This window comes from Phyllobates terribilis, unplaced genomic scaffold (genome assembly GCF_046119375.1).
Source record: "Phyllobates terribilis strain yellow unplaced genomic scaffold, ASM4611937v1 Scaffold_17__1_contigs__length_24005725, whole genome shotgun sequence".
NCBI classification, from domain to species: domain Eukaryota; kingdom Metazoa; phylum Chordata; class Amphibia; order Anura; family Dendrobatidae; genus Phyllobates; species Phyllobates terribilis.
The window spans coordinates 10,231,785-10,253,623 of NW_027362777.1; the positions used below are offsets into that span (position 1 = coordinate 10,231,785).

The window sequence follows — 21,839 nt, forward strand, 5'->3', positions numbered from 1 at the left end:
GAGCCATAGTAGAAGATGAAGATGTCGTCCTCATCATGAAGTAGTTATTTCTCATGTTACGTGTAATGAATATCTCCTGCAGTATTGCTAATGCCGATTGCAGTGTCGGTAAATAAGACGAGAATTAGCTTTATGGAAGATGAGTCTATGAGAAACGTGTTCAGCTCCAGACTCCAAGGAAGAAACTGCTTGTTGTCTATGGCCTAAAATATATAGGTTTTATTACTAGATGTAAAGCAGAAAACTAAATACTGTAAAATAATATATCTCCTCATATGTTTCCCTTTATTATTTCCAGTAATTGTATTCTTACACAGGATTTTTATGATGTTACATAGGCTCATCATCTTCTCATTCAGGTTCCTACAATATCAGATCCTCTCAGTGAAGATCTATTAAAGAGAATTTTCCTTATGAAATCATCAAAGATGGATTTGGACAGAGACAAGATGACAGAGAGGATATTACACCTCACCCTAGAGATCCTCTTCCGGCTTACTGGAGAGGTGAGAGATTCTGATGACATCACATTACATCATTCTTATCTATGGGAATAACAGATGGACAAAACTGGAGAGATGAGGACTCTGGAAATGTCTGTAGTGAGTTTTATTAATGTGTCTCTCCATAACCAGGATTACACAGTAGTGAAGAAAACCTCTAGTGACCGCCATCAGGTCCATGTGTCTGAGGAATGGGAAAGACCCCTGAGCCCAATCACAGGGCCTCCATCTCAAGCCTTGATACATGAGGACATCAATGACCAGAAGATCCTAGAACTCACCTACAAGTTGATTGAGCTGCTAACTGGAGAGGTGACACTGCTGGGAATACTGGGATATTATACAGTAACACAATGAAAGGATCGGAGGGATGACTGTATCATTGTATGTGTCAGGTTCCTATAAGATGTCAGGATGTCACTGTCTATTTCTCCATGGAAGAGTGGGAATATTTAGAAGGACACAAAGATTTGTACCAAGACGTCATGATGGGGGTTCCTCAGCCCCTCACATCACCAGGTAATAGACAGGACTAAATACACACGGACTATAATTATCTATATGTAAAGAATGAATTCAGTCCCTGTATGTGTTTCCTCCAGATCTATCCAGTAAGAGGACAACACCAGAGAGATGTCCACGTCCTCTTCTTCCACTGGACTGTATACAAGAAGATCCCAGTGTTCCTCAGGATCATCAGGTAGATGGAGAGAAGGTGTCATGAGATCTCCCCTATGATGTGTAGACGGCTGTGAAGGTTTTGTGTTCAGTCTTGTTTTATCCACCAGTATTATGTGTTTTCTATTTGTGTAATGAGAACGGTGGAGATGGCAGGATTAGAGCCGATGATAGATGTGACTTTTACAATATTTGTTTCAGGGTGAAGATCTGACCCATATTAATACTATAGAGGCATATGTAAGGGGTGATGAGTGGTGTAAAGAGGAGATTCCCACATATGACTATCCAGGTGAGTAGTGACCACTGAATGCACAGAAGTTACAGATTCTTCTCAGTCACCGGCTGTGGCTGTTTTATCAGTGGTGTAGTCCGGCCGTATCACAATCGTGTGATCACCATTTTGCCTCTAGACCACAACATTCTCTTCCACCCAAAACTGTTCAAATGATTTTGGGCATTGAAACCCTTTTCCATAGAACTTACAACCTGGAGGATCCACCTACTCCGTGTGATTAGGAGACGTTACCTGCCCAGATCTGTAAACCACAAAGCCAGAAAATCACTTGAAGAAAAATATTATGATGGGCCTGTAAGAGAAAGCGGAGGGTAATGATCTATTGGCTTCCTAGAACCCTGATATCTTATTGGATGAATCTACCTTCTCTGCCTTCTGTGCTGCTGAATGTGCTCATATGGTCCCTACAAGACCAGGTCCAGTCTTTCTGGCCAAACTTCACATTTATGATCAGCAACATTAAATTGGCAGTGAGGGCCAAGTGTGAATTTCTGTACAATAACAGCAGAGTTTCCCTTTATCCAGACTTTTCAATTTCTTTTAAAACCGACTAACTTCAAACCAGATTGTGATAAACTAAACAAAAAAAACATTACACCTGTGCCATGATATATCTCTAAGCTAAATTTAAGACGCCTCATCTCTGCACTATTATAAAAAGTTCTCTTTGAACGTCTAATATTTCTTCTTGAAACTCATCTGACAGAAAATATTGGCCCTTATGATAGTTTAGATTCCCAAGAGCCACCGAGCTCCATTCTCTAATTACCCCAGAGAGGTTTCACAACTAGTTACTCACTACTTACTGATGGAGACTGTTGAGTTTGATCATTTCAGTAGATGTGTTATTGTTACTCACAGTTTTGACTATAGTAGTTAGTGCCCAAAATACTCTGATTTAGCCTCTTCCTGCAGCCAGTTTTGTGTTCCTATCAGGGCCCATTTTTCAAATCTGACGTGTGTCACTTTATGTGGTGATAATTTTGGAATTCTTCACAAAGGATAATAGGAAACAAATGGACCTTACAAATTATTTTCCAACTTCTCTTGAATCTGACAATCCCCTATATACGGTTGTACACTACTGTCTGGGCACATGGCAGGTTAAGAAAGGAAGGTGCACCATTTAGCTATTTGAATGCAGATCTTGCTGGGATAGTTTGCCGACACAATGTATTTTGGACACTGTTCGTTGTCACCTGGCAGCTCAAAAGATGGCTACCACAAACAGGCTTAGCGCTATCTACTCAATTTTCCAGATCCCAGGGTTTGCCTTGCTCATCATCCTTTAACCCATCTACATGGATTTGGACTTAGACAGAGACCCCCTAAGCTTGGGCCACAGTGTTACCTAATGTTCTGTGGTGTGAGATTGCAAGAAGAATAGTCAGATAGCAGAGTCAAAGCATGGAGGTCCGAGAAAATACAAAATCACACAAAAGTAGTCAGTAAACGGGCCGAGGTCACAACAGGAATCAAATCCACAAGCCGGGAGCTGAGCACAGAGGACTGAACCAGAGGAGAACAAGGCTGTAACTGGCAGCTTCCAGCAATATGCTTCCAGCTTTAGTAGGGTGTGATGCATTCCAATTGGCTGAAGCAGGGAGCAGATTACTGCAGCTGGACAGCACACACACCCATACTGCCAGACTGGATGGTACTACAGGTCCCAGGCACCCTAATCTTAGTGGCTGGACAGAGCCTGCACCGCCCAGAGCTTCTGGTTCTGACGTCTCCTCCATCACCAGCGCCGCCTGCAGAATGAATAAGGCGGCTTCTGGTGAGAGAAGCAGACGTCGCAGGAGCAGATCCCAGAGGAGATGGGACCCACCATTTGCAGAAGCCCTAATGTGACCAAATTGCAGAAAACCAGAGCAGTAGAAATCCCCATTCAGTGACACCATTTTGGAAATTATAACCCTCAGTGAAATAATCTATAGGAGTAGTGACTATTTTGACTCCACAGGCACTTTCCGGAAATTAGCACGCAGTGGATGTTGGGGAGTGAAAATTACAAATATATAATTTCATTACCCAACACATAGTGCCCTGATTGTGCTCCAGGGGACACACACCATGAATTAATTGGGTTCTTCTCACTATAGTAATGCCGAATACATGGATGCTAAATGTGGTTTGGGCGCACTGCAAGGCTCAGAAGTGAGGGGGAGCTCTGACTTTGGGGGAGCGGATATTGCTGGATTGGTTTATGGAAGCCATGTTGCTTTTCAAAAGCCTTTGAGCCACTAATAATGTGGAAACCTCTGGTTTTCCATTGACAGATGATGGACCTGAGTGGGGACTTGTTTTTTGTGAGATGAGTAGAAGTTTTTATTGGTATTATTTTGCCTACATAACATTGTTTGGTGGCTTTTTATTCCATATTAGGGAGGCAGAATTAACAAACAGGTGGACACTACGATCCACTGGTTCATCCTATGAGGTTTTCTATTAGACTGTGAACTGTTATTGTCTTGATGAATAATGACAGCTAACATAAGGCAAAATTTAAAAAAATCACAGAAAAAGATACAGCCTTACCAACGCCAAATCATATAACAAATGCACTAGCAGGATGCCACAGACCCCCATGATAAAGGGGGATGGGGCAGCGCAGGTGCAAAATACTGGTGGAGCAACCACTCACAAACCTACCAATTCATGGAGGGGGTGGTTGCCTAGTATTAAAGATGCGCACAGATGAAGCTTGCATAGGACGCCAGTCACACAGGTAGGTGTGATGCACAGTGTCTGGCTTAGGATAGTGATGATGCCCATACTATTACATCAGGAAGGCTGCCCAGCAATATATAAGTGCACCCCACATGGACAGACACCCCAGTACACCCAACCAACACTAAAATGCTAATGCATTTGTTATCTGATTTGGTGTTGGTAAGGCTGATTTTTGTCTGTGGTGTTTTTTTGGTAAATAATGATACTTTTACATAAAGTACATTTTTACGTAGAGTTTAATTAGAAATATTCAAGAATATAAATTTTAAGGATATGTTATTCATGAATAATAATTGGTTTTATTCTTGGCAGATGACTGTACCAGGAGATCAGAGGAACAGCTGACATCTTCAATTTTTAAATCAGATGATCTTGAGATCACACAGGATACAATTGAAGTGAATGCTATTACTCCAGATATACCATCATCCCTTCACAGCAAAGATCTGTCATCTGATCATTTGAAACAGGTCCTGTCTTCTGATTCATTACCGACTACTAAGGAAAATCAAAGTCACAAAATGAGCATTAAAAAAGAAATTGCTCCTAAAACAAAGAAGCCATTTTCATGTTCAGAATATGGAAATAGTTTTTCCCTTGAAACGTCTTTTCTTAAACATCAAAGCATTCACACAGCAGAGAATAGATTTTTTTGTTTCAAGTGTGGGAAATTTTTTAACCAGAAATCAAATCTGGTTAATCACCAGAGAAGTCACACAGAGGAGAAGCCATTTTCTTGTTCAGAAAGTGGAAAATGTTTTACAGACAAATCAAGTTTAATCAAATATCAGAGAACTCACACAGGGGAGAAGCCTTTTTGCTGTTCAGAATGTGGGAAATGTTTTAGCCAGAAATCAGATTTGGTTAATCACCAGAGGACTCACACAGGGGAGAAGCCTTTTTCCTGTTCGGAATGTGGAAAATGTTTTAGCCAGAAATCAGGTTTGGTTAAGCACAAGAGAATTCACACAGGGGAGAGGCCCTTTTCCTGTTCAGAATGTGGAAAATGTTTTAGCCGGAAAACATATTTGGTTAAGCACAACAGAACTCACACAGGGGAGAAGCCTTTTTCCTGTTCAGAATGTGGAAAATGTTTTAGCCGGAAATCAGTTTTGGTTAAGCACAACAGAACTCACACAGGGGAGCAGCCTTTTTCCTGTTCAGAATGTGGGAAATGTTTTATCCAGAAATCAGATTTGGTTAATCACCGGAGAACTCACACAGGGGAGAAGCCTTTTTTCTGTTCAGAATGTGGGAAATATTTTAGCTGGAAATCAGATTTGGTTAAGCACAAGAGAATTCACACAGGGGAGAAGCCTTTTTCCTGTTCAGAATGTGGGAAATGCTTTAAAGATAAATCAGATTTGGTTAAGCACCAGAGAACTCACACAGACGAGAAGCCATTTTCATGTTCTTAATGTGGGAAATGTTTTACACGGATATCAACTCTTAACAAACTTCATAGAAATCACACAGGGGAGAAGCATTTTACATTTTTAACCCAAAATTGTATCTTCATAAAGGGGTTGTCCACTACTAGGACAACTCCTTCTCATTCCTCATGTTTGGCCTTGTTAAAATAAAAACACTCATACGCACTTACTGTTCTGGCGCCATTCCATTGGTGTCACAACTTGCGTTTCCGTAAGGCTGTTACATCACATAATCCTGCTGCCAATCAACGCCACCTTCAGATGTATTGTACATCAACAGGAAGGACATGGCCTGGACATAGCACCAAGAGAATGCACACACTGAACGCACTCTCTTCAGACCGTGTTCTTGGGGGAATTATAAGCAATTTACAGCCTCAAACATGACTTTCGATATGGGAAAGAAAGACGAGATCAGAGGTTAATCTGAGGTCCTCCACCTCTGTCAGCATGTCTGGTATGCAGCGTTTCTTATGAAAGGTCTTATCTTCCTGCTCCGGAGCTATTACTGCCTCACCTCAGCGTGGAAAAAGAAGCAGTCTTAACCATCATGATGTCAGACAGCTCCAGCCTGTAAGTCCTGCGCCATCTTCTCTCTTAAGGTAGGCCTCACAAGAAAACAGCTCCACAAATCTCCCTGTACTCTCACCAAAGCCCACATACTGAGCAGTGCTTGCTTCACAGGGACATTTACCCCCCAGCCACAGGTTATTCTGATATGGGGAACAACATAACTTATTTCATAGAATGGTAGAATTGGAAGGGACCTCCTGGGTCATCTGGTCCAACCCCCTGCTCAAAACCGGATACTCTAAATCATCTCAGACAGATGTCTATCCAGCCTCTGTTTGAAGACGTCCATTGAAGGAGAACTCACCACCTCTCGTGGCAGCCTGTTCCACTCATTGATCACCCTAACTGTCAAAAAGTTTTTTCTAATATCTAATCTGTGTCTCCTTCCATTCAGTTTCATCCCATTGCTTCTAGTCTTTCCTTGTGCAAATGAGAATAAAGATGATCCTTCTACAATGTGACAGCCCTTGAGATATTTGTAGACCGCTATTAAGTCTCCTCTCAGTCTTCTTTTTTACAAGCTAAACATTCCCAAATGCTATAACCATTCCTCGTAGGCATAAACAGCACGTACATTTTCTCTTTCTTCAGGAGTCACACTTTAGAGGCGATCATATACTGTTCCTCAGTTTACTAATAGAAATTATTCATCTTGGCGTCCCAGAAAAATGCAGTTTTGAAGTCTAAGGTGCTGAGTATAGGCCGCCACAGATCACTGCCGCGTACTATTGTAGAAACACTGTCTGACACAGAGAGGAGGTTCGTGTTTATTAAGATCTCCATCTACTCCAAAATGTTGACTTTGACAAACTTCTATCTCCCTAATTGTGACCAAATTAAGACATGCCGTCAATACTTAAACAAACTAAAATATTTTGCGGAGGACCTTATCATCATTGGAGGCGACTTTAATTTTGTCTTGGATCCTTCTTTAGACGCGTCCCTGGGCTGGTGTCATCAATCTAAAACACAAACAAAAGCTTTGCTAATTGTGCTTTGGTCTTAACCGGGCGATGTATGGAGGATACTACATCCAGATGTAAAGGATTATACCTATTATTCTCCTTTACACAATATGCATAGCCATATAGTCCTTTTCTTAATTAGCCATCGCTTACATGGCAACCTACATCTCAGGTAGGGACTGCTGTATGGTCAGATCATGCTCCTGTATATTGTAATCTGACTATACCTGACTTCACCAAGGCTTCAGATGTTGGAACCTAAATGATAATCTACTGACTCACTCTGTGTCTCAGACTTTCTTGAGTATAGACTCCTTCAAATATATGAGCATGATGAAACTGCCTTACCATTTAAATGGGAAGCACTTACATGCGTCCTCAGAGGGATAATAACAAAACATAGATAAAGGCTAAAAAAAGGAGAGAACAGCTAAAGTCTTCCATTTGCTTGAGCAGATTGATCTACTTGACAAACAACATAAATGATCTGCTTCCTTCTAGGTATATGTAGACCTGCTTAACACTAGAAGGGATCTAAAGTAGTTTCATGGATGGGGTACTAGCAAATATTGTGTAATTTCAGGGCACCTACTTATGGAAGGAACCAAGTGAAAGCTTCCATTCTCAGTACTAGATATAGGGCCTCCTCAAGAAAATGACTTAAAATGTCGTACACTAAAGTTAATATATAAGGCGTGGGATAGGGGTAAAAATATTCTGGGGATTGGAAAGTACACAAACTATAATCCTTTATGGCACAGCTATAACTTACCAGAGCTACAGAAACTAAAAAATGTTAGTGAATGGGAGGATAGGGGTATATGTTTGGTGTCACAACTCTTGAGGGATGGATTATTCAAGAGGTTTGAACAAATAAAGGCAGGTTTTAACCTTCTGCATAGGGTGTTTTATCAATATCTGCAAATACGTCTTGCATATAGTACACAACTAAAATAAACGCCATACTGATTTATAGATATCACCCAATAGATACCATTACTACATCGTTGGATACAAAAGGTCTAATATCCCTTTTTTATAGGCAGTTACTGGCCCTACATTTTGATAAATATCCTTTGATAGTTAAGACAAAATGGGAGGAGGATGTGGGTCCCTTATCTGAGGAGCAATGGGGGAAATACTGGATTTGACACCGAAACTTTCATTGTCAGAGTCACAAAGATTGACCCGAATTCTTCTCATTCATAGAATATATAATCTACAAGAATTTTATTTAAAATTGAAATACAAATGGATGACACATTTCCTAGATGTGGTCAAAAGGACGCGCCCACCTGATGCATATGACGTGGGAATGTGTAAATATTGGCGACTACTGGAAGGGGGTGATCGCTCTTGTACTATCTGTATTTGGGATACAACTTCAGTTGGAGCCTAAAATCTGTATCCTAGAACTCCTGGCAGAAGACGTAGACTTAGACTCCCATATGGCAATAGATAGCTCAAGAATATCATTCTAAGCCAGATAGTTGTTGGCACTACATTGGATAGACAATTCTCCCCCAACGATAACAGAACTAAAATCCAGGATAAATAACACTCTATGCTTGGAAAGGGGAGCTTATATTAAAAGGAACGCTCTCAAGAAATCCATACACATATGGAAGCAATGGTTAATTACCCCAGGTATTGCTTCAGAAATACTATACTGGACCATTTGTACATATACCTGCAGAAAACCAGGAATTTATATCCTTATACCTAAGGTGTTAGCAAATAATAATTGTTTCAGTCCACACAATTGCCCCTTCTTAGATATATTCTTTTTCTTTTGATGTCCCAATAGGGGAAAAAAAGCCGTCAGGGAGTATTCAGATATTTATGTACAAATGTAAAATTACTGTTCCAAAACATTGTACTATAGAGCAATATTGGGATTTATATCATTGTAAACCGGTTGTTGTATTGTTACTGTTTTTTCTTTCTTTTATTTTTTTTGTCACAAAGTTTGTATAAGAAAAACAAAATGTTGGTCTTTCTTAGTTTTTTTAAATAAAAATGATCTGATTAAAAAAAAGAAAGGAGGGAAGGTCTTTAATAGATCAAACGTATAGAAAATATCAAGATCGCATGTGAAGGTACTCGTATGAATTCACAGATAAATGTGGTCTCTCATTGACAAGGAAGTTACATCCACAGATGCAAAGGACATACGGCTCCGGCAAAAATTAAGAGACCACTGAACAGTTTTCTGTTGGAAAGAATTGCAAGACTGGTGGAAAGCATGGCAAGAGGAATGAAAGCTGTGATTAAAAATCATGGTTAGTCCACCAAATATTGATTTCACATTTAAAACATGAGTAATTTGAGGTCTGAAAGCACTGTGTTTCTTTTTTAGTATTTTGACGCTTTATCATTTGCTGCAAATAAATTCAAAATTTTTAGCTTTGAATTTCGGAGACGTGTTGTCAGTAGTTTATAGACTAAAACAACAATGTACACTTTACTCTATAATATACCTATAAAGAGAAAAATCAGAGAAACTGAAAATTTTGCAGTGGTCTCTTAATTTTTGCCAGAGCTGTATATATCCAAAACAAAAGGAGCACTACTGCTATAAATTCATAACCCCACTGACATAGCTGACGCATTTCATTGCTGTTATAGCTCACTTCATAATATTCATGGAAAATACCACGACATGCCACCTAATTTTCTTGAAACAAAAATTAACAAATCATACTGCCGTTCCTTCCTTACAGACCCCTGAGCAGGATTTACTAGACAAAGCTTTAATGGCGTCTCCTATCGGGAAGAGCCCTGGGGCAGATGGATTCAATAATAGATTTTATAACATGTTTGCACCTCTGTTATTACCATTAGTGTTCAATAATATCTCAGAAGACTCCCCTTTTGCCCCCCAATCACTTGAGGCTCATATAATGGTTTTATCAAAGCCTGGAAAAGGACTAAATGCCTGCCCTAATGTTCATCCAATTTCATTAATTAGTGTAGATGTCAAAATATTCTCTAATATAATTGCACCATGGCTCTCCCACTACTTACCTACAATTGTTAGCAATGATCAGGTTGGCTTCGTTAAGGGTAGAGAAGCTTGTGATAATACAGATAAAATGTTGCTAGTTTCACGTGCAAAAAAAACCAGGGGATCCCAATGTGCCTTGTTTCTCTGGACGCTGAAATAGTGTTTGACACAATGCACTGGACTTTCTTGAAGAGCACCTTATTACAAAATGGGTTGGGCTCTTTCCTGTTATCTAAAATTCTATCCTTCTACACTGACCCTAAAGCGATAGGGTAAACGCCTTCTATATGACACATTTTCTATTAAAAATGAGACAAAGCAAGAGTGTCCCTTATCACCTCTCCTATACACATTGGTGATGGAACATTTCGCGGTAGCATTACAAAAAAATCCAGATATTAGTGGAGTTACTATAGGCTCACATCACTATAAACTAGCTCTATACGCAGATGACTTGGTGCTCTGTTTTCAAACCCAATTATCTAATTTCCTTCTATACTAAAGGAATTCGAAGAATTTGGCCAAAAACGATTTTAAACTCAACTACTCTAAATCAGAAGCAATAACATAAGACAACAGCTAATTTTTAACTTTCCCTTTAAGTGGCAGAAAGACACAGCTAAGTACCTCGGTACACAAATTCCAGGGAACATGGATGATCTGTATAGTTTAAATTATATCACTGTCCTTGAACAAACTCTTCAAAATTTAATGAATTATAAATTCAAACTCTTGTCCTGGTTTGGTTGTATTTATGTGATAAAATGTACATTTTGCCAAAACTTCTTTTTATATTCCAGATCATTCCTGTCTGCGTTCCTCAGACCTTTTTCTCCTATCTTGACAACGCTATTAGGTAGTATGGGAAACGTCGAAGTCTAGGATACGTTTTAAAATATTGTGATGTTCCAAAAATAAAGGTGAGTACTAGGATGTCTGATCTAAAAAAACTACCACCAATCTTTGATTCTTATTAGTGTTGAGCGAGTATGTTCTGTCCGAGTATGCTCGGGCCGAGCTCCGAGTATTTACAGCTGCTCGGTGATATAGTTGAATTGCTCCCGTGTGCATGATTTGCAACTGTTTGACAGCTTTATTACATGTGAGGAATGTGTAAGAAATAGACATTCCTCACATGTATTAAAACTGTCAAACAGTTGCAAATCATGCACATGGGAGCGATTTAAACATATCACCGAGCAGCTGTAAATACTCGGAGCTCGGCCCGAGCATACTCGGCGAAAGGGTTAATAGAACATACTCGCTGAACACTAATTCTTATGAGAGTAGTGGACTGGTTCACATCTGTGGAACATAAGCAATGGGTGAAACTGGAAGGGGACTTCTATCCGTGGATACTCACATCTCTACCTTGGATTGACTAAATACATGTACAAACTAAACAATTACCAATACCTAATCAACACTTTTTGAAAACATGGGATCAAGTCTTAATCTCTTCATCTATACCACGTAGGTTGGGTCCATTAACGCCCTTGTTTGGCAACCCAGATTTTCCCTCTGCTTCAGGTACGAACTCATTTCTAATCTGGGACTGATCTGATGGGGTTAGATTGAGACACGTTCTCATGGGATCAGGCTCTTTTCCTTCCTTTATAGAACTTCGTGGCTCCTTTCCAATTAGGAGTCTATCCTGCCTGGCTTATTTCCAGCTCAGGTCATTTATAAATTCTTACATATTTCTAGTATAAAGGATGAACTTACTCCGTTTGAACCCTTAATCACTCAAGTAGGTCCTTGTACTAAACTTCTATTTGCATACACAAAGCAACACAAATGGACACCAGCAATGACCCTCTACCCTTTACTGGGGTTGGGAGAAGGAATTGGGTAGTCTAATTTCAGAGAAATATAGGCAAAAAACATTCATACTCTCCCACAAAGGCCGTGCTCATGAGAAAAACGATAAGATTTTATCCAGATGGTAACATTGTTACACTATGCTAAGTAGCATCTTCGGACTTGTGCTGGCGGTGTGGTGGTGCAGACGGGTCTGTATTACATATATGGTGGAAATGCCCATCATCGTCGGATTCGGTGGACTACGTTGGACCTGAATGCTTTTTTTTTGTGTGTGTGTGTGTGGGGGGGGGGTGGTTTAATAAAAAAAAAGTGTCGGGGAGTGTTTATTCAAATTAAGTATTTTTTCGTGGGTCTTTTTATTTTTTATTACTGGGTCAGTAATGGGTTGTCTGATAGACACCTCTCCATTACTATCACCAGGGTTTGATGCCAGCTGTGAGTTTTGACAAACCACAGCTGACATTAACCCCAAGATACTTTACACCAATTGTCAATGCATCTGGGCAGTTGGGAAGAGCAAAGGCAAAAGCCATAATTGGTGCATCTTATGTGATGTGCCACTTCTAGGGTGGCTATGAGCTGGTATTTTTAGGCTGGGGAGGGCCCAATAAACAGAAACCTTCCCAACTTGATAATATCAGCTGTCTGCTTTACCTTTGCTGGTTACAAAAATATAGGGAGACCCCATGTCGTTTTTTTTTATTATTATTTATTAGGTTAAACAAGGCTAAACATCCTTTAGTTCCACATGAAAGGCTCCAAAGGATGCAGATTTATAACATATAGGGGGTTGTGAAATTATATACCTGCAGGACATCTATCTATCTATTATCTATCATATCTCTAACTTCTTTCTATCTTCTATCTATCTCTGTATATAAGATTGTTTTCTTTGTTTTGTAATCAGTTTTAAGTTACATAGAGGATTATAGTCAGTAAAAGACGATGTTAATAACGCATTGTATATGGATGCAGGCGAGAAAAAGATCTCACACTCGCATGACACTCGTCCAATAATTCGGGATGAACATCGGAGCGATTTATAATCCGCTGATGTGAACGAACCCTTACCTGGACTCTGAATATAGTCTATCAAGGCCGCCCTCCCTGGAAGGGGTTAAACATATGAGATTTTGGCCTTTTAGCTCCTGGTATGGAGTGGATAGCACAATCATATGCCGCCATATAGTAGACGTCTGGTAACTGGTGATAATCACCTCATGTGTCGTCTATTTGTCTCCAAGCAGGAAAATCCCACGTTACATTCACACATAAAACTGTAGAAAAGGCGGCGCGGGGTAATTGTGCCAGTAGTGAGGGGCAAATAATGCCGGAAATGTCACTGACTGCGGAGACGTCTCCATGTAGCGTCTTCACTCCGGATATCACTGTACAGGAGCCGCACAGTTCACACTGTGCATCCACTGAGGCCCCTGATCATGTGACCCCTGACTCCTCCCCTCCTGTGACCTCATCACAGGTCCTGTGTGCACAGAACAGCCATATATGTGGTGGCGGCTCTGCAGGTGGAGGTATGTGGAGATCCCCCATTACTGGGTGCAGGGGGCATTAACCCCTTCAGCACGGAGACTCTTTTGGGGTCTCTGTGTGGTGTGAACAGTGAGGTAACAGCTGTGGACAGAATGCGGCTTAGCTGGTTCCCGTCCACATTAGATCCATTCAGACGACTGCAGGATGAAGGACAGAAGCCCAGAGAAGTCCTCACACAACGCCATTATTCCTCTCCTAGCTCCAGCACAGTAATGTAGATAGTAGTGATAACCGTCCACACATTCTCTTTATACCCTCCGGTGCGATGGATTTACCCTCAGTGTCCAGGAAGCTTCACGGTTCAGCAATGCCCCTCCGCCATCTCCCCTCCACCTGAACTATTTACCCTTTCAATGCCACAAAACTGAAATGTCTTTCAGTCACCATTGTGTTCTCTTAGGAAATGTGTGGAAAGATTGGAAGGGTTAATGGCCGCGGGATTAGTGGGGTCTCCTATGTGCTCATTAATTCTCTGCCTTATTTACAGGAGGAGCAGCCGACATATCTGACATTACATCCCAGACACTGAATACAATATACTACAAATTCACTGCTGCAGGTGATACATTGTGTAATGAAATGTTTTATTTAATGTGATTAAATCTATTTCTTGTGTTCGGCATATTTACATGGTGGACATTTATCAATGCCGCATCTGTGACAACCCAGAGGTGTAAGCCAGGTTCTCGTTATGTGTTTCTCTAAGGATTAAACCAGGAGACAGGAGTTGTGAAAGGGTCGGGGCCGAGAACAAACAGCCATCTCATAAAACCATCAGATAACCATCTCGTGAGAAAGGTATTCAGCTGCAGACTCCGAGGAAGAAACTGCTAGTTGTATGTGGCCTAAAATATATAGGTTTTATTACTAGATGTAAAGAAGAAAACTAAATACTGTAAAATAATAAATCTCCTCATATGTTTCCCCTTATTATCTCCAGTAATTGTATTATCACACAGGATTTTTATGATGTTACATCGGCTCATCATCTTCTCATTCAGGTCCCTACAATATCGGATCCTCTCAGTGAAGATCTTCTATATAAGAGAATTTTCCTTATTGATCCATCAAAGATGGATATGGACAGAGACAAGGTGGCGAAGAGGATAATGCACCTCACCCTAGAGATCCTCTTCCGGCTTACTGGAGAGGTGAGAGATTCTGATGACGTCACATTACATCATTCTTATCTATGGGAATAACAGATGGACAGAACTGGAGAGGAGAGGACTCTGGAAATGTCTGTAGTGAGATTTATTAATGTGTCTCTCCATAACCAGGATTACACAGTAGTGAAGAAGACCTCTAGTGAGCGCTGTCAGGACCCTGTGTCTGAGGGATGGGGAAGACCCCTGAGCCCAATCACATGGCCTCCACCTCACCTCCTGATACATGAGGACATCAATGACCAGAAGATCCTAGATCTCACCTACAAGATGATTGAGCTGCTGACTGGAGAGGTGACACTGCTGGGAATGCTGGGACATTATACAGTAACACTATGAAGGGATCGGTGGGATGACGATATCATTGTATGTGTCAGGTTCCTATAAGATGTCAGGATGTCACTGTCTATTTCTCCATGGAGGAGTGGGAGTATTTAGGAGGACACAAAGATCTGTACAAGGACGTCATGATGGAGGTTCCCCAGCCCCTCACATCACCAGGTAATAGACAGACACACTGCCTATAATTATCTGTATGTAAAGATTGGTAGCCCCACCTATACCCAAATAAAAGGGGGGTCTCATGGGAACATGGACACTGGATGAATTTATTCTATGAGTACATGGTTTGAATACAGTTTAATTATCGCCTGTGTATGGCGTTTTGGGGTCAAAAGGTTATGCTGTGGTCTCTGGTGTCCACGAGCAGGTTATATCCAGTTTGAGCCAGTTATTCTTGGCGCTCTTTTGTGACCCATTGATTGGTTGTTTTAAGAAAGTGCGGGAATTTCTATTGTATAAATAGAACAGCTGTTCTGTGGTTACCTCATTATCCTGTCAAAAGAACGAAGACCCCACCCTCCCTCCCTTGTATCAATAAAAATTTCCCTTTGTCGTGTTGTTTATTTGTGGGAAAATTGCCCAGTTTCTGGGTGAATTGGATTAATGTGTTGGTAATTTTTATTGAGTTTTTATTGGTGAATAAATTATTCAAGTTATTTAATTCATTTGGTTACCCTAAATACACATCACGGCCATTTTCTTCCAACTGGTGTTGCGTGTCGTTATTTTAAGGTTGGTTTACAAAAAATGTGTTCTATGTTACCATGAATTCAGTCCCTGTATGTTTCCTCCAGATCTATCTAGTAAGAGGACAACACCAGAGAGATGTCCCCGTCCTCTTCTTCCCCAGGACTGTAAACAAGAAGACCCCAATGTTCCTCAGGATCATCAGGTAGATGGAGAGAAGGTGTCATGAGATCTCCCCTATGATGTGTAGACGGCTGTGAAGGTCTTGTGCTCAGTCTTGTTTTATCCACCAGTATTATATGTTTTATATTTGTGTAATGAGAACGGTGGAGATGGCAGGATTAGAGCCGATCATAGATGGGATTTCTCCATCTGTCTGTGACTTTTACAATATTTGTTTCAGGGTGAAGATCTGACCCATATTAATACTACAGAGACATATGTGAGGGGTGATGAGCGGTGTAAAGAGGAGATTCCTACATATGACTACCCAGGTGAGTAGTGACCACTAAATGCAGCGAAGTCACAGATTCTTCTCAGTCACCGGCTGTGGCTGCTTTATCGGTGGTGTAGTCCGGTCATATCACAATCGTGTGATCATCATTTTGCCTCTAGATCAAAACATTCTCCTCTTCCAAAAATAAAACTGTTCAAATGACTTTGGGCATTGAAAGTCCTTTTTGTGCTGCTGAATGTCCTCATATGGTTCCTACAAGACCAGGTCCAGTCTTTCTGACCAAACTTTGCTTTTAGAATCGACAACATTAAATGTGCAGTGAGGGCCAAGTGTGAATTTCTGTACAATAACAACAGAGTTTCCCTTTATCCTGACTTTTCAATTTATTTTAAAACCGACTAGTATTGCGATAACCTACATAAAAACAAACATTATACCTGTGACATGATATATCTAAGCTAAATTTAAGACACCTCAACTCTGCACTAATATAAAAAGTTCTCTTTGAACGTCTAATATTTCTTTTTGAAACTCATCTGACAGAAAATATTGGCCCTTACGATAGTTTAGATTCCCAAGAGCCACCGAGCCCCATACTCTAATTACCCCAGAGAGGTTTCACCACTAGTTACTCACTACTTACTGATGAAGACTGTTGAGTTTGATCATTTCAGTAGATGTGTTATTATCTATAGTCAGTTTTTGACTACAGTGGTTAGTTCCCAAAATACTCTGATTTAACCCCTTCCTGCAGCCAGTTTTGTGTTCCTAATAAGGCCCCATTTTTTAAATCTGACGTGTGTCACTTTATGTGGTGATAACTTTGGAATTCTTCACAAAGGATAATAGGAAACAAATGGACCTTTCAAATTATTTTCCACCTTTTCTTGAATCCAACAATCCCCTATATACGGTTGTATCCTACTATCTGGGCATATGGCAGAGTTAAGAAGGGAAGGAACGACCTTTAGCTATTTGAATGCAGATCTTGCTGTGTTTGCAGACACAATGTATTGGTGGCACTGTTCATGATCACCTGGCAGCTCAAAAGATGGTCACCATGAACAGGCTTGGCACTATCTACTCCGTTTTTTCTGTACCTGGACTTACACAGAGACCCCCTAGGCTTGAGCCATGGTGTTACCTGATGTTCTGTGGTGTGAGATGTGAAGAAGAATAGTCAGGTAGCCGGGTCAGAACCTGGAGAGCAGAGAAAATACAAAATCAGAAGACACAAGAGTAGTCAGTAAACGGGCCGAGGTCACAACAGGAAACAAATACACAAGCCGGGAGCTGAGCACAGAGGACTGAACCAGAGGAGAACAAGGCTGTATCTGGCAGCTTCCGGCAATATGCTTCCAGCTTTAGTAGGGTGTGGTGATTTCCAGTTGGCTGAAGCAGGGAGCAGATTACTCCAGCTGGACAACACACACACCCATGCTGCCAGACTGGATGGTACTAAAGGTCCCAGGCACCCTAATCTTAGTGGCTGGACAGAGCCTGCGCCGCCCAGAGCTTCTGGTTCTGACGTCTCCTCCATCACCAGCGCCGCCTGAAGAATGAATAAGGCTCCTGGTGAGAGAAGCAGACGTCGTAGGAGCAGATCCCAGAGGAGATGGGACACACCATTTGCAGAAGCCCTTAATATGACAAAAGGCAGAAAACTAGAGCTGTAGAAATCCCCATAAAGTGACTCCATTTTGGAAATTATAACCCTGAATGAATTAATCTTTAGAAGTAGGGAATATTTTGACTCTACAGGTACTTTTCAGTAATTAGCACGCAGTGGATGTTATAGAGTGAAAATTGTGCATTTGCCATTTTGTTACCCAACACATAGTGCCCAGATTGTGCTCCAGGAGACACACTCTGTAAATTAAGTGGGTTCTTCTCACTATAGTAATGCCAAATACATGGATGCTAAATGTGGTTTGGACACACCTAAAGGCTCTGAAGCGAGGGGGAGATTTGACTTTGGGAGAGGGGATATTGCTGGATTAGTTTATGGAAGTCATGTTGCTCTTCAAGAGCCTTTGAGACACTAATGTGGAAACCTCAGTTTTTCCACTGACAGATGATGGGCCTGAGTGGGGGCTTGTTCTTTGCGGGATGAGTGGAAGTTTTTATTGGTATTATTTTCCCCAACATAACAGGTTCATCCTATGAGGTTTTCTATTAGACTGTGAACTGTCATTGTCTTGCTGAATAATTCATATTTTTACAGAGAGTTTAAGTAGAAATATTAAAAAATATAAAATTCAAGGATATTTTATTAAAAAATAATAATTTATTTTTATCATAGCAGATGACTGTACCAGGAGATCAGAGGGACAGCTGACATCTTCAATTTTTAAATCAGACGATCGTGAGATTCCACAGGATACAATTGAAGGGAACACCATTACTCTAGATATATCATCATCCCTTCACAGCAAAGATCTGTCATCTGATCCTTTGAAACAGGTCCTATCTTCTGATTCATCACGGACTACTAAGGAAAATCATAGTCACAAAATAAGCACTAAAAAACAAACTGCTCCTAAAGCAAACACGCCATTTTCACGTACAGAATGTGGTAATAGTTTTCCCCACGAAAAGTCTTTTCCTATACATCAAAAAACTCATACGATAGAGAATAGATTTTCTTGTTCCAAATGTGGCAAATATTTTAGCAGGAAATCCAATCTTGTTATTCACCAGAGAACTCACACAGGAGAGAAGCCTTTTTCCTGTTCAGAATGTGGGAAATGTTTTAACCAGAAATCAGCTGTTGTTATACACCAGAGAACTCACACAGGGGAGAAGCCTTTTTCCTGTTCAGAATGTGGGAAATGTTTTCCACATATGACTAGTTTTATCAGACATCAGAGAATTCACACAGGGGAGAAGCCTTTTTTATGTTCAGAATGTGGAAAATGTTTTCCACATATGACTAGTTTTATCAAACATCAGAGAATTCACACAGGGGAGAAGCCTTTTTCATGTTCAGAATGTGGAAAATGTTTTACACAGATGTCAACTTTTATCAGACATCAGAGAACTCACACAGGGGAGAAGCCTTTCTCATGCTCAGAATGTGGAAAATGTTTTACACACATGACTAGTTTTATCAAACATCAGAGAATTCACACAGGGGAGAAGCCTTTTTCATGTTCAGAATGTGGGAAATGTTTTCCACACATGACTAATTTTATCAGACATCAGAGAATTCACACAGGGGAGAAGCCTTTTTCATGTTCAGAATGTGGGAAATATTTTAACCAGAAGTCATCTGTTGTTATACACCAGAGAACTCACACAAGGCAGAAGCCTTTTTCTTGTTCAGAATGTGGAAAATGTTTTACACAGTTATCAACTTTTATCAGACATCAGAGAACTCACACAGGGGAGAAGCCTTTTTCATGTTCAGAATGTGGGAAATGTTTTAACCAGAAATCAGCTGTCGTTATACACCAGAGAACTCACACAGGGGAGAAACCTTTTTCATGTTCACAATGTGGGAAATGTTTTAACCAGAAATCAGCTGTTGTTATACACCAGAGAGCTCACACAGTGGAGAAGCCTTTTTCATGTTCACAATGTGGGAAATGTTTTGTGAAGAAATCATCTCTTCTTAGTCACCAGGGCAGTCACACAGGATAGAAGCCTTTGTTATATTCTTAATGTGGGAAATGTTTTCCTTGAAAATAAACTCTTAATAAAGTTTAGAAAAGTAACACAAGGGAGAAGCCTTTTTCATGTCCAGAATGTTGAAAATGTTTTAACTGAAAATTGTATCATCTTAAAGAGGTTGTTCACTACTAGGACAACCCGTGTCATTCCTCATGTTTGGCCTAGCTAAAATAAAAACACTCATACTCAGCTCCCATGCCAGCGCCGTTCCAGCGGAGCCGGGACTCACATTCCTGGGGTTGTTACATCACATGAGCCTTGCGCCCAGTCAGTGCTGACTTCACTGCCACCACCTTCGGACATATTGAACATCAACTGGAAGCCAGGGCTGCAGCTGATCTCAGATTTCCTCATGATGTTCGATTTTTCTGAACATGGAGACAGTGATTCTGGCACTTACTGGGCTCACACGACATAACAATCTCACATGAGCCCCGGGAACGCACGTGCCGATACCGCTGGAATGGTGCCGGCATCAGAGGTTTGATACAAATCTTACAGACTGTTTGATACAGAAAATATAACATATAATAAAATATCATATTTACAGGATTTAAAAAAACACCCCCAACCCTCCCCACCAGAACCCCCCCTTTTCAACCCTTACCCATCTGATTTTGCATAAGACTATCATCCCTCCTTGACGTACAAATACCAAATGTATCATGAATTGCACAACATTCTATCCGTCCTATTATGTTGCTATTAAAGAACTAGCATGTTAAATACACTGTGTTCCAAATTATTATGCAAATAATATTTTCTCAGATTTTCCCAAATTACCTATATGAATTGCAGTCATTGTAATTTTCCAGTCAAATAACTATTAGAGTACAATTGAAAGGTTTTTGTACAAACTGCCTATGATAACAGTATATTTAAAAAAAAATAAAACACTCAAAATGCATGTTCCAAATTATTATGCACAGCAGAGTTTTCAACCTTTTCGTTTTAATAAAGAACAAAAAAATGGTCATTTTTGAAATTATAAGCATTAGCAGGTTATTACAAACTGAAATCAAACAGTTTTCAACTCAAAACTTTATTCTAGGTGATGTTACATTTGCACATAGGACCGCTTGTTCGAAAGGAGCTTCTGAACTCTCTCGTCCATTGAATTTGTCAAGTTTTGGATGATCATTTAATATAATTTCAAAAATGACCATTTTTTTGTTATTTATTAAAATTAAAAGGTAGAAAACTCTGCTGTGCATAATAATTTGGAACATGCATTTTGAGTGCAGTTTGAGTGTTTTATTTTTTAAAAATATACTGTTATCATAGGCAGTTTGTACAAAAACCTTTCAATTGTACTCTAATAGTTATTTGACTGGAAAATTACAATGACTGCAATTCAAATAGGTAATTTGGGAAAATCTGAGAAAATATTATTTGCATAATAATTTGGAACACAGTGTACCCCAAAATGATATCAATATAACCATCAGTTTGTAGTGCAAAAAATTAGCCTTCACGCAGCCCCATTCCTGAAAAATGGAAACGCCACGGCTTTCGGATCTCGGAAAGTGGCGACATAAGCAATTTTTTTTTTACAAATTTCTGAATTTTTTTTCATCACTTAAATATAAATCCTATAAATCGTCACTTAAGTAGAACAGATGAAGCTTTACTACCTTCTGCTCCAGTTCCAGCACTTCACTGCTGCCGCTGATCTTTAGTCACTGGCTTCAAGGGTGACATCATGACTGCAGCTCTGCAGCCAATCACTTGGCTCAGTGGCCCATGCTGACAGAGCTTCTAAGCTCAGTGATTGGCAGCAGCAATGATGTAAGCTGAAGTTGAGCCATCACCCCTGCAGCCTGTCAAAATAGACCACAGGAAGCGCTGAAGATCCAGAGCTGGAGCAGCAGGAGAAAGTAAAGCTCTGTGTGTTTTCTCTACCATTGGTAACCTCCTATATATTAAACTAGCTATTGAAGCCGTTCT

The 21,839-nt window shown here is 40.3% G+C and overlaps 1 pseudogene; it reads left to right on the forward strand.

Moving 5' to 3' along the window:
- Positions 1 to 19,911, forward strand: part of LOC141176189 (uncharacterized) — a 42,736-nt pseudogene extending 22,825 nt beyond the window's left edge.
- Positions 19,912 to 21,839: the final 1,928 nt, after the last annotated feature.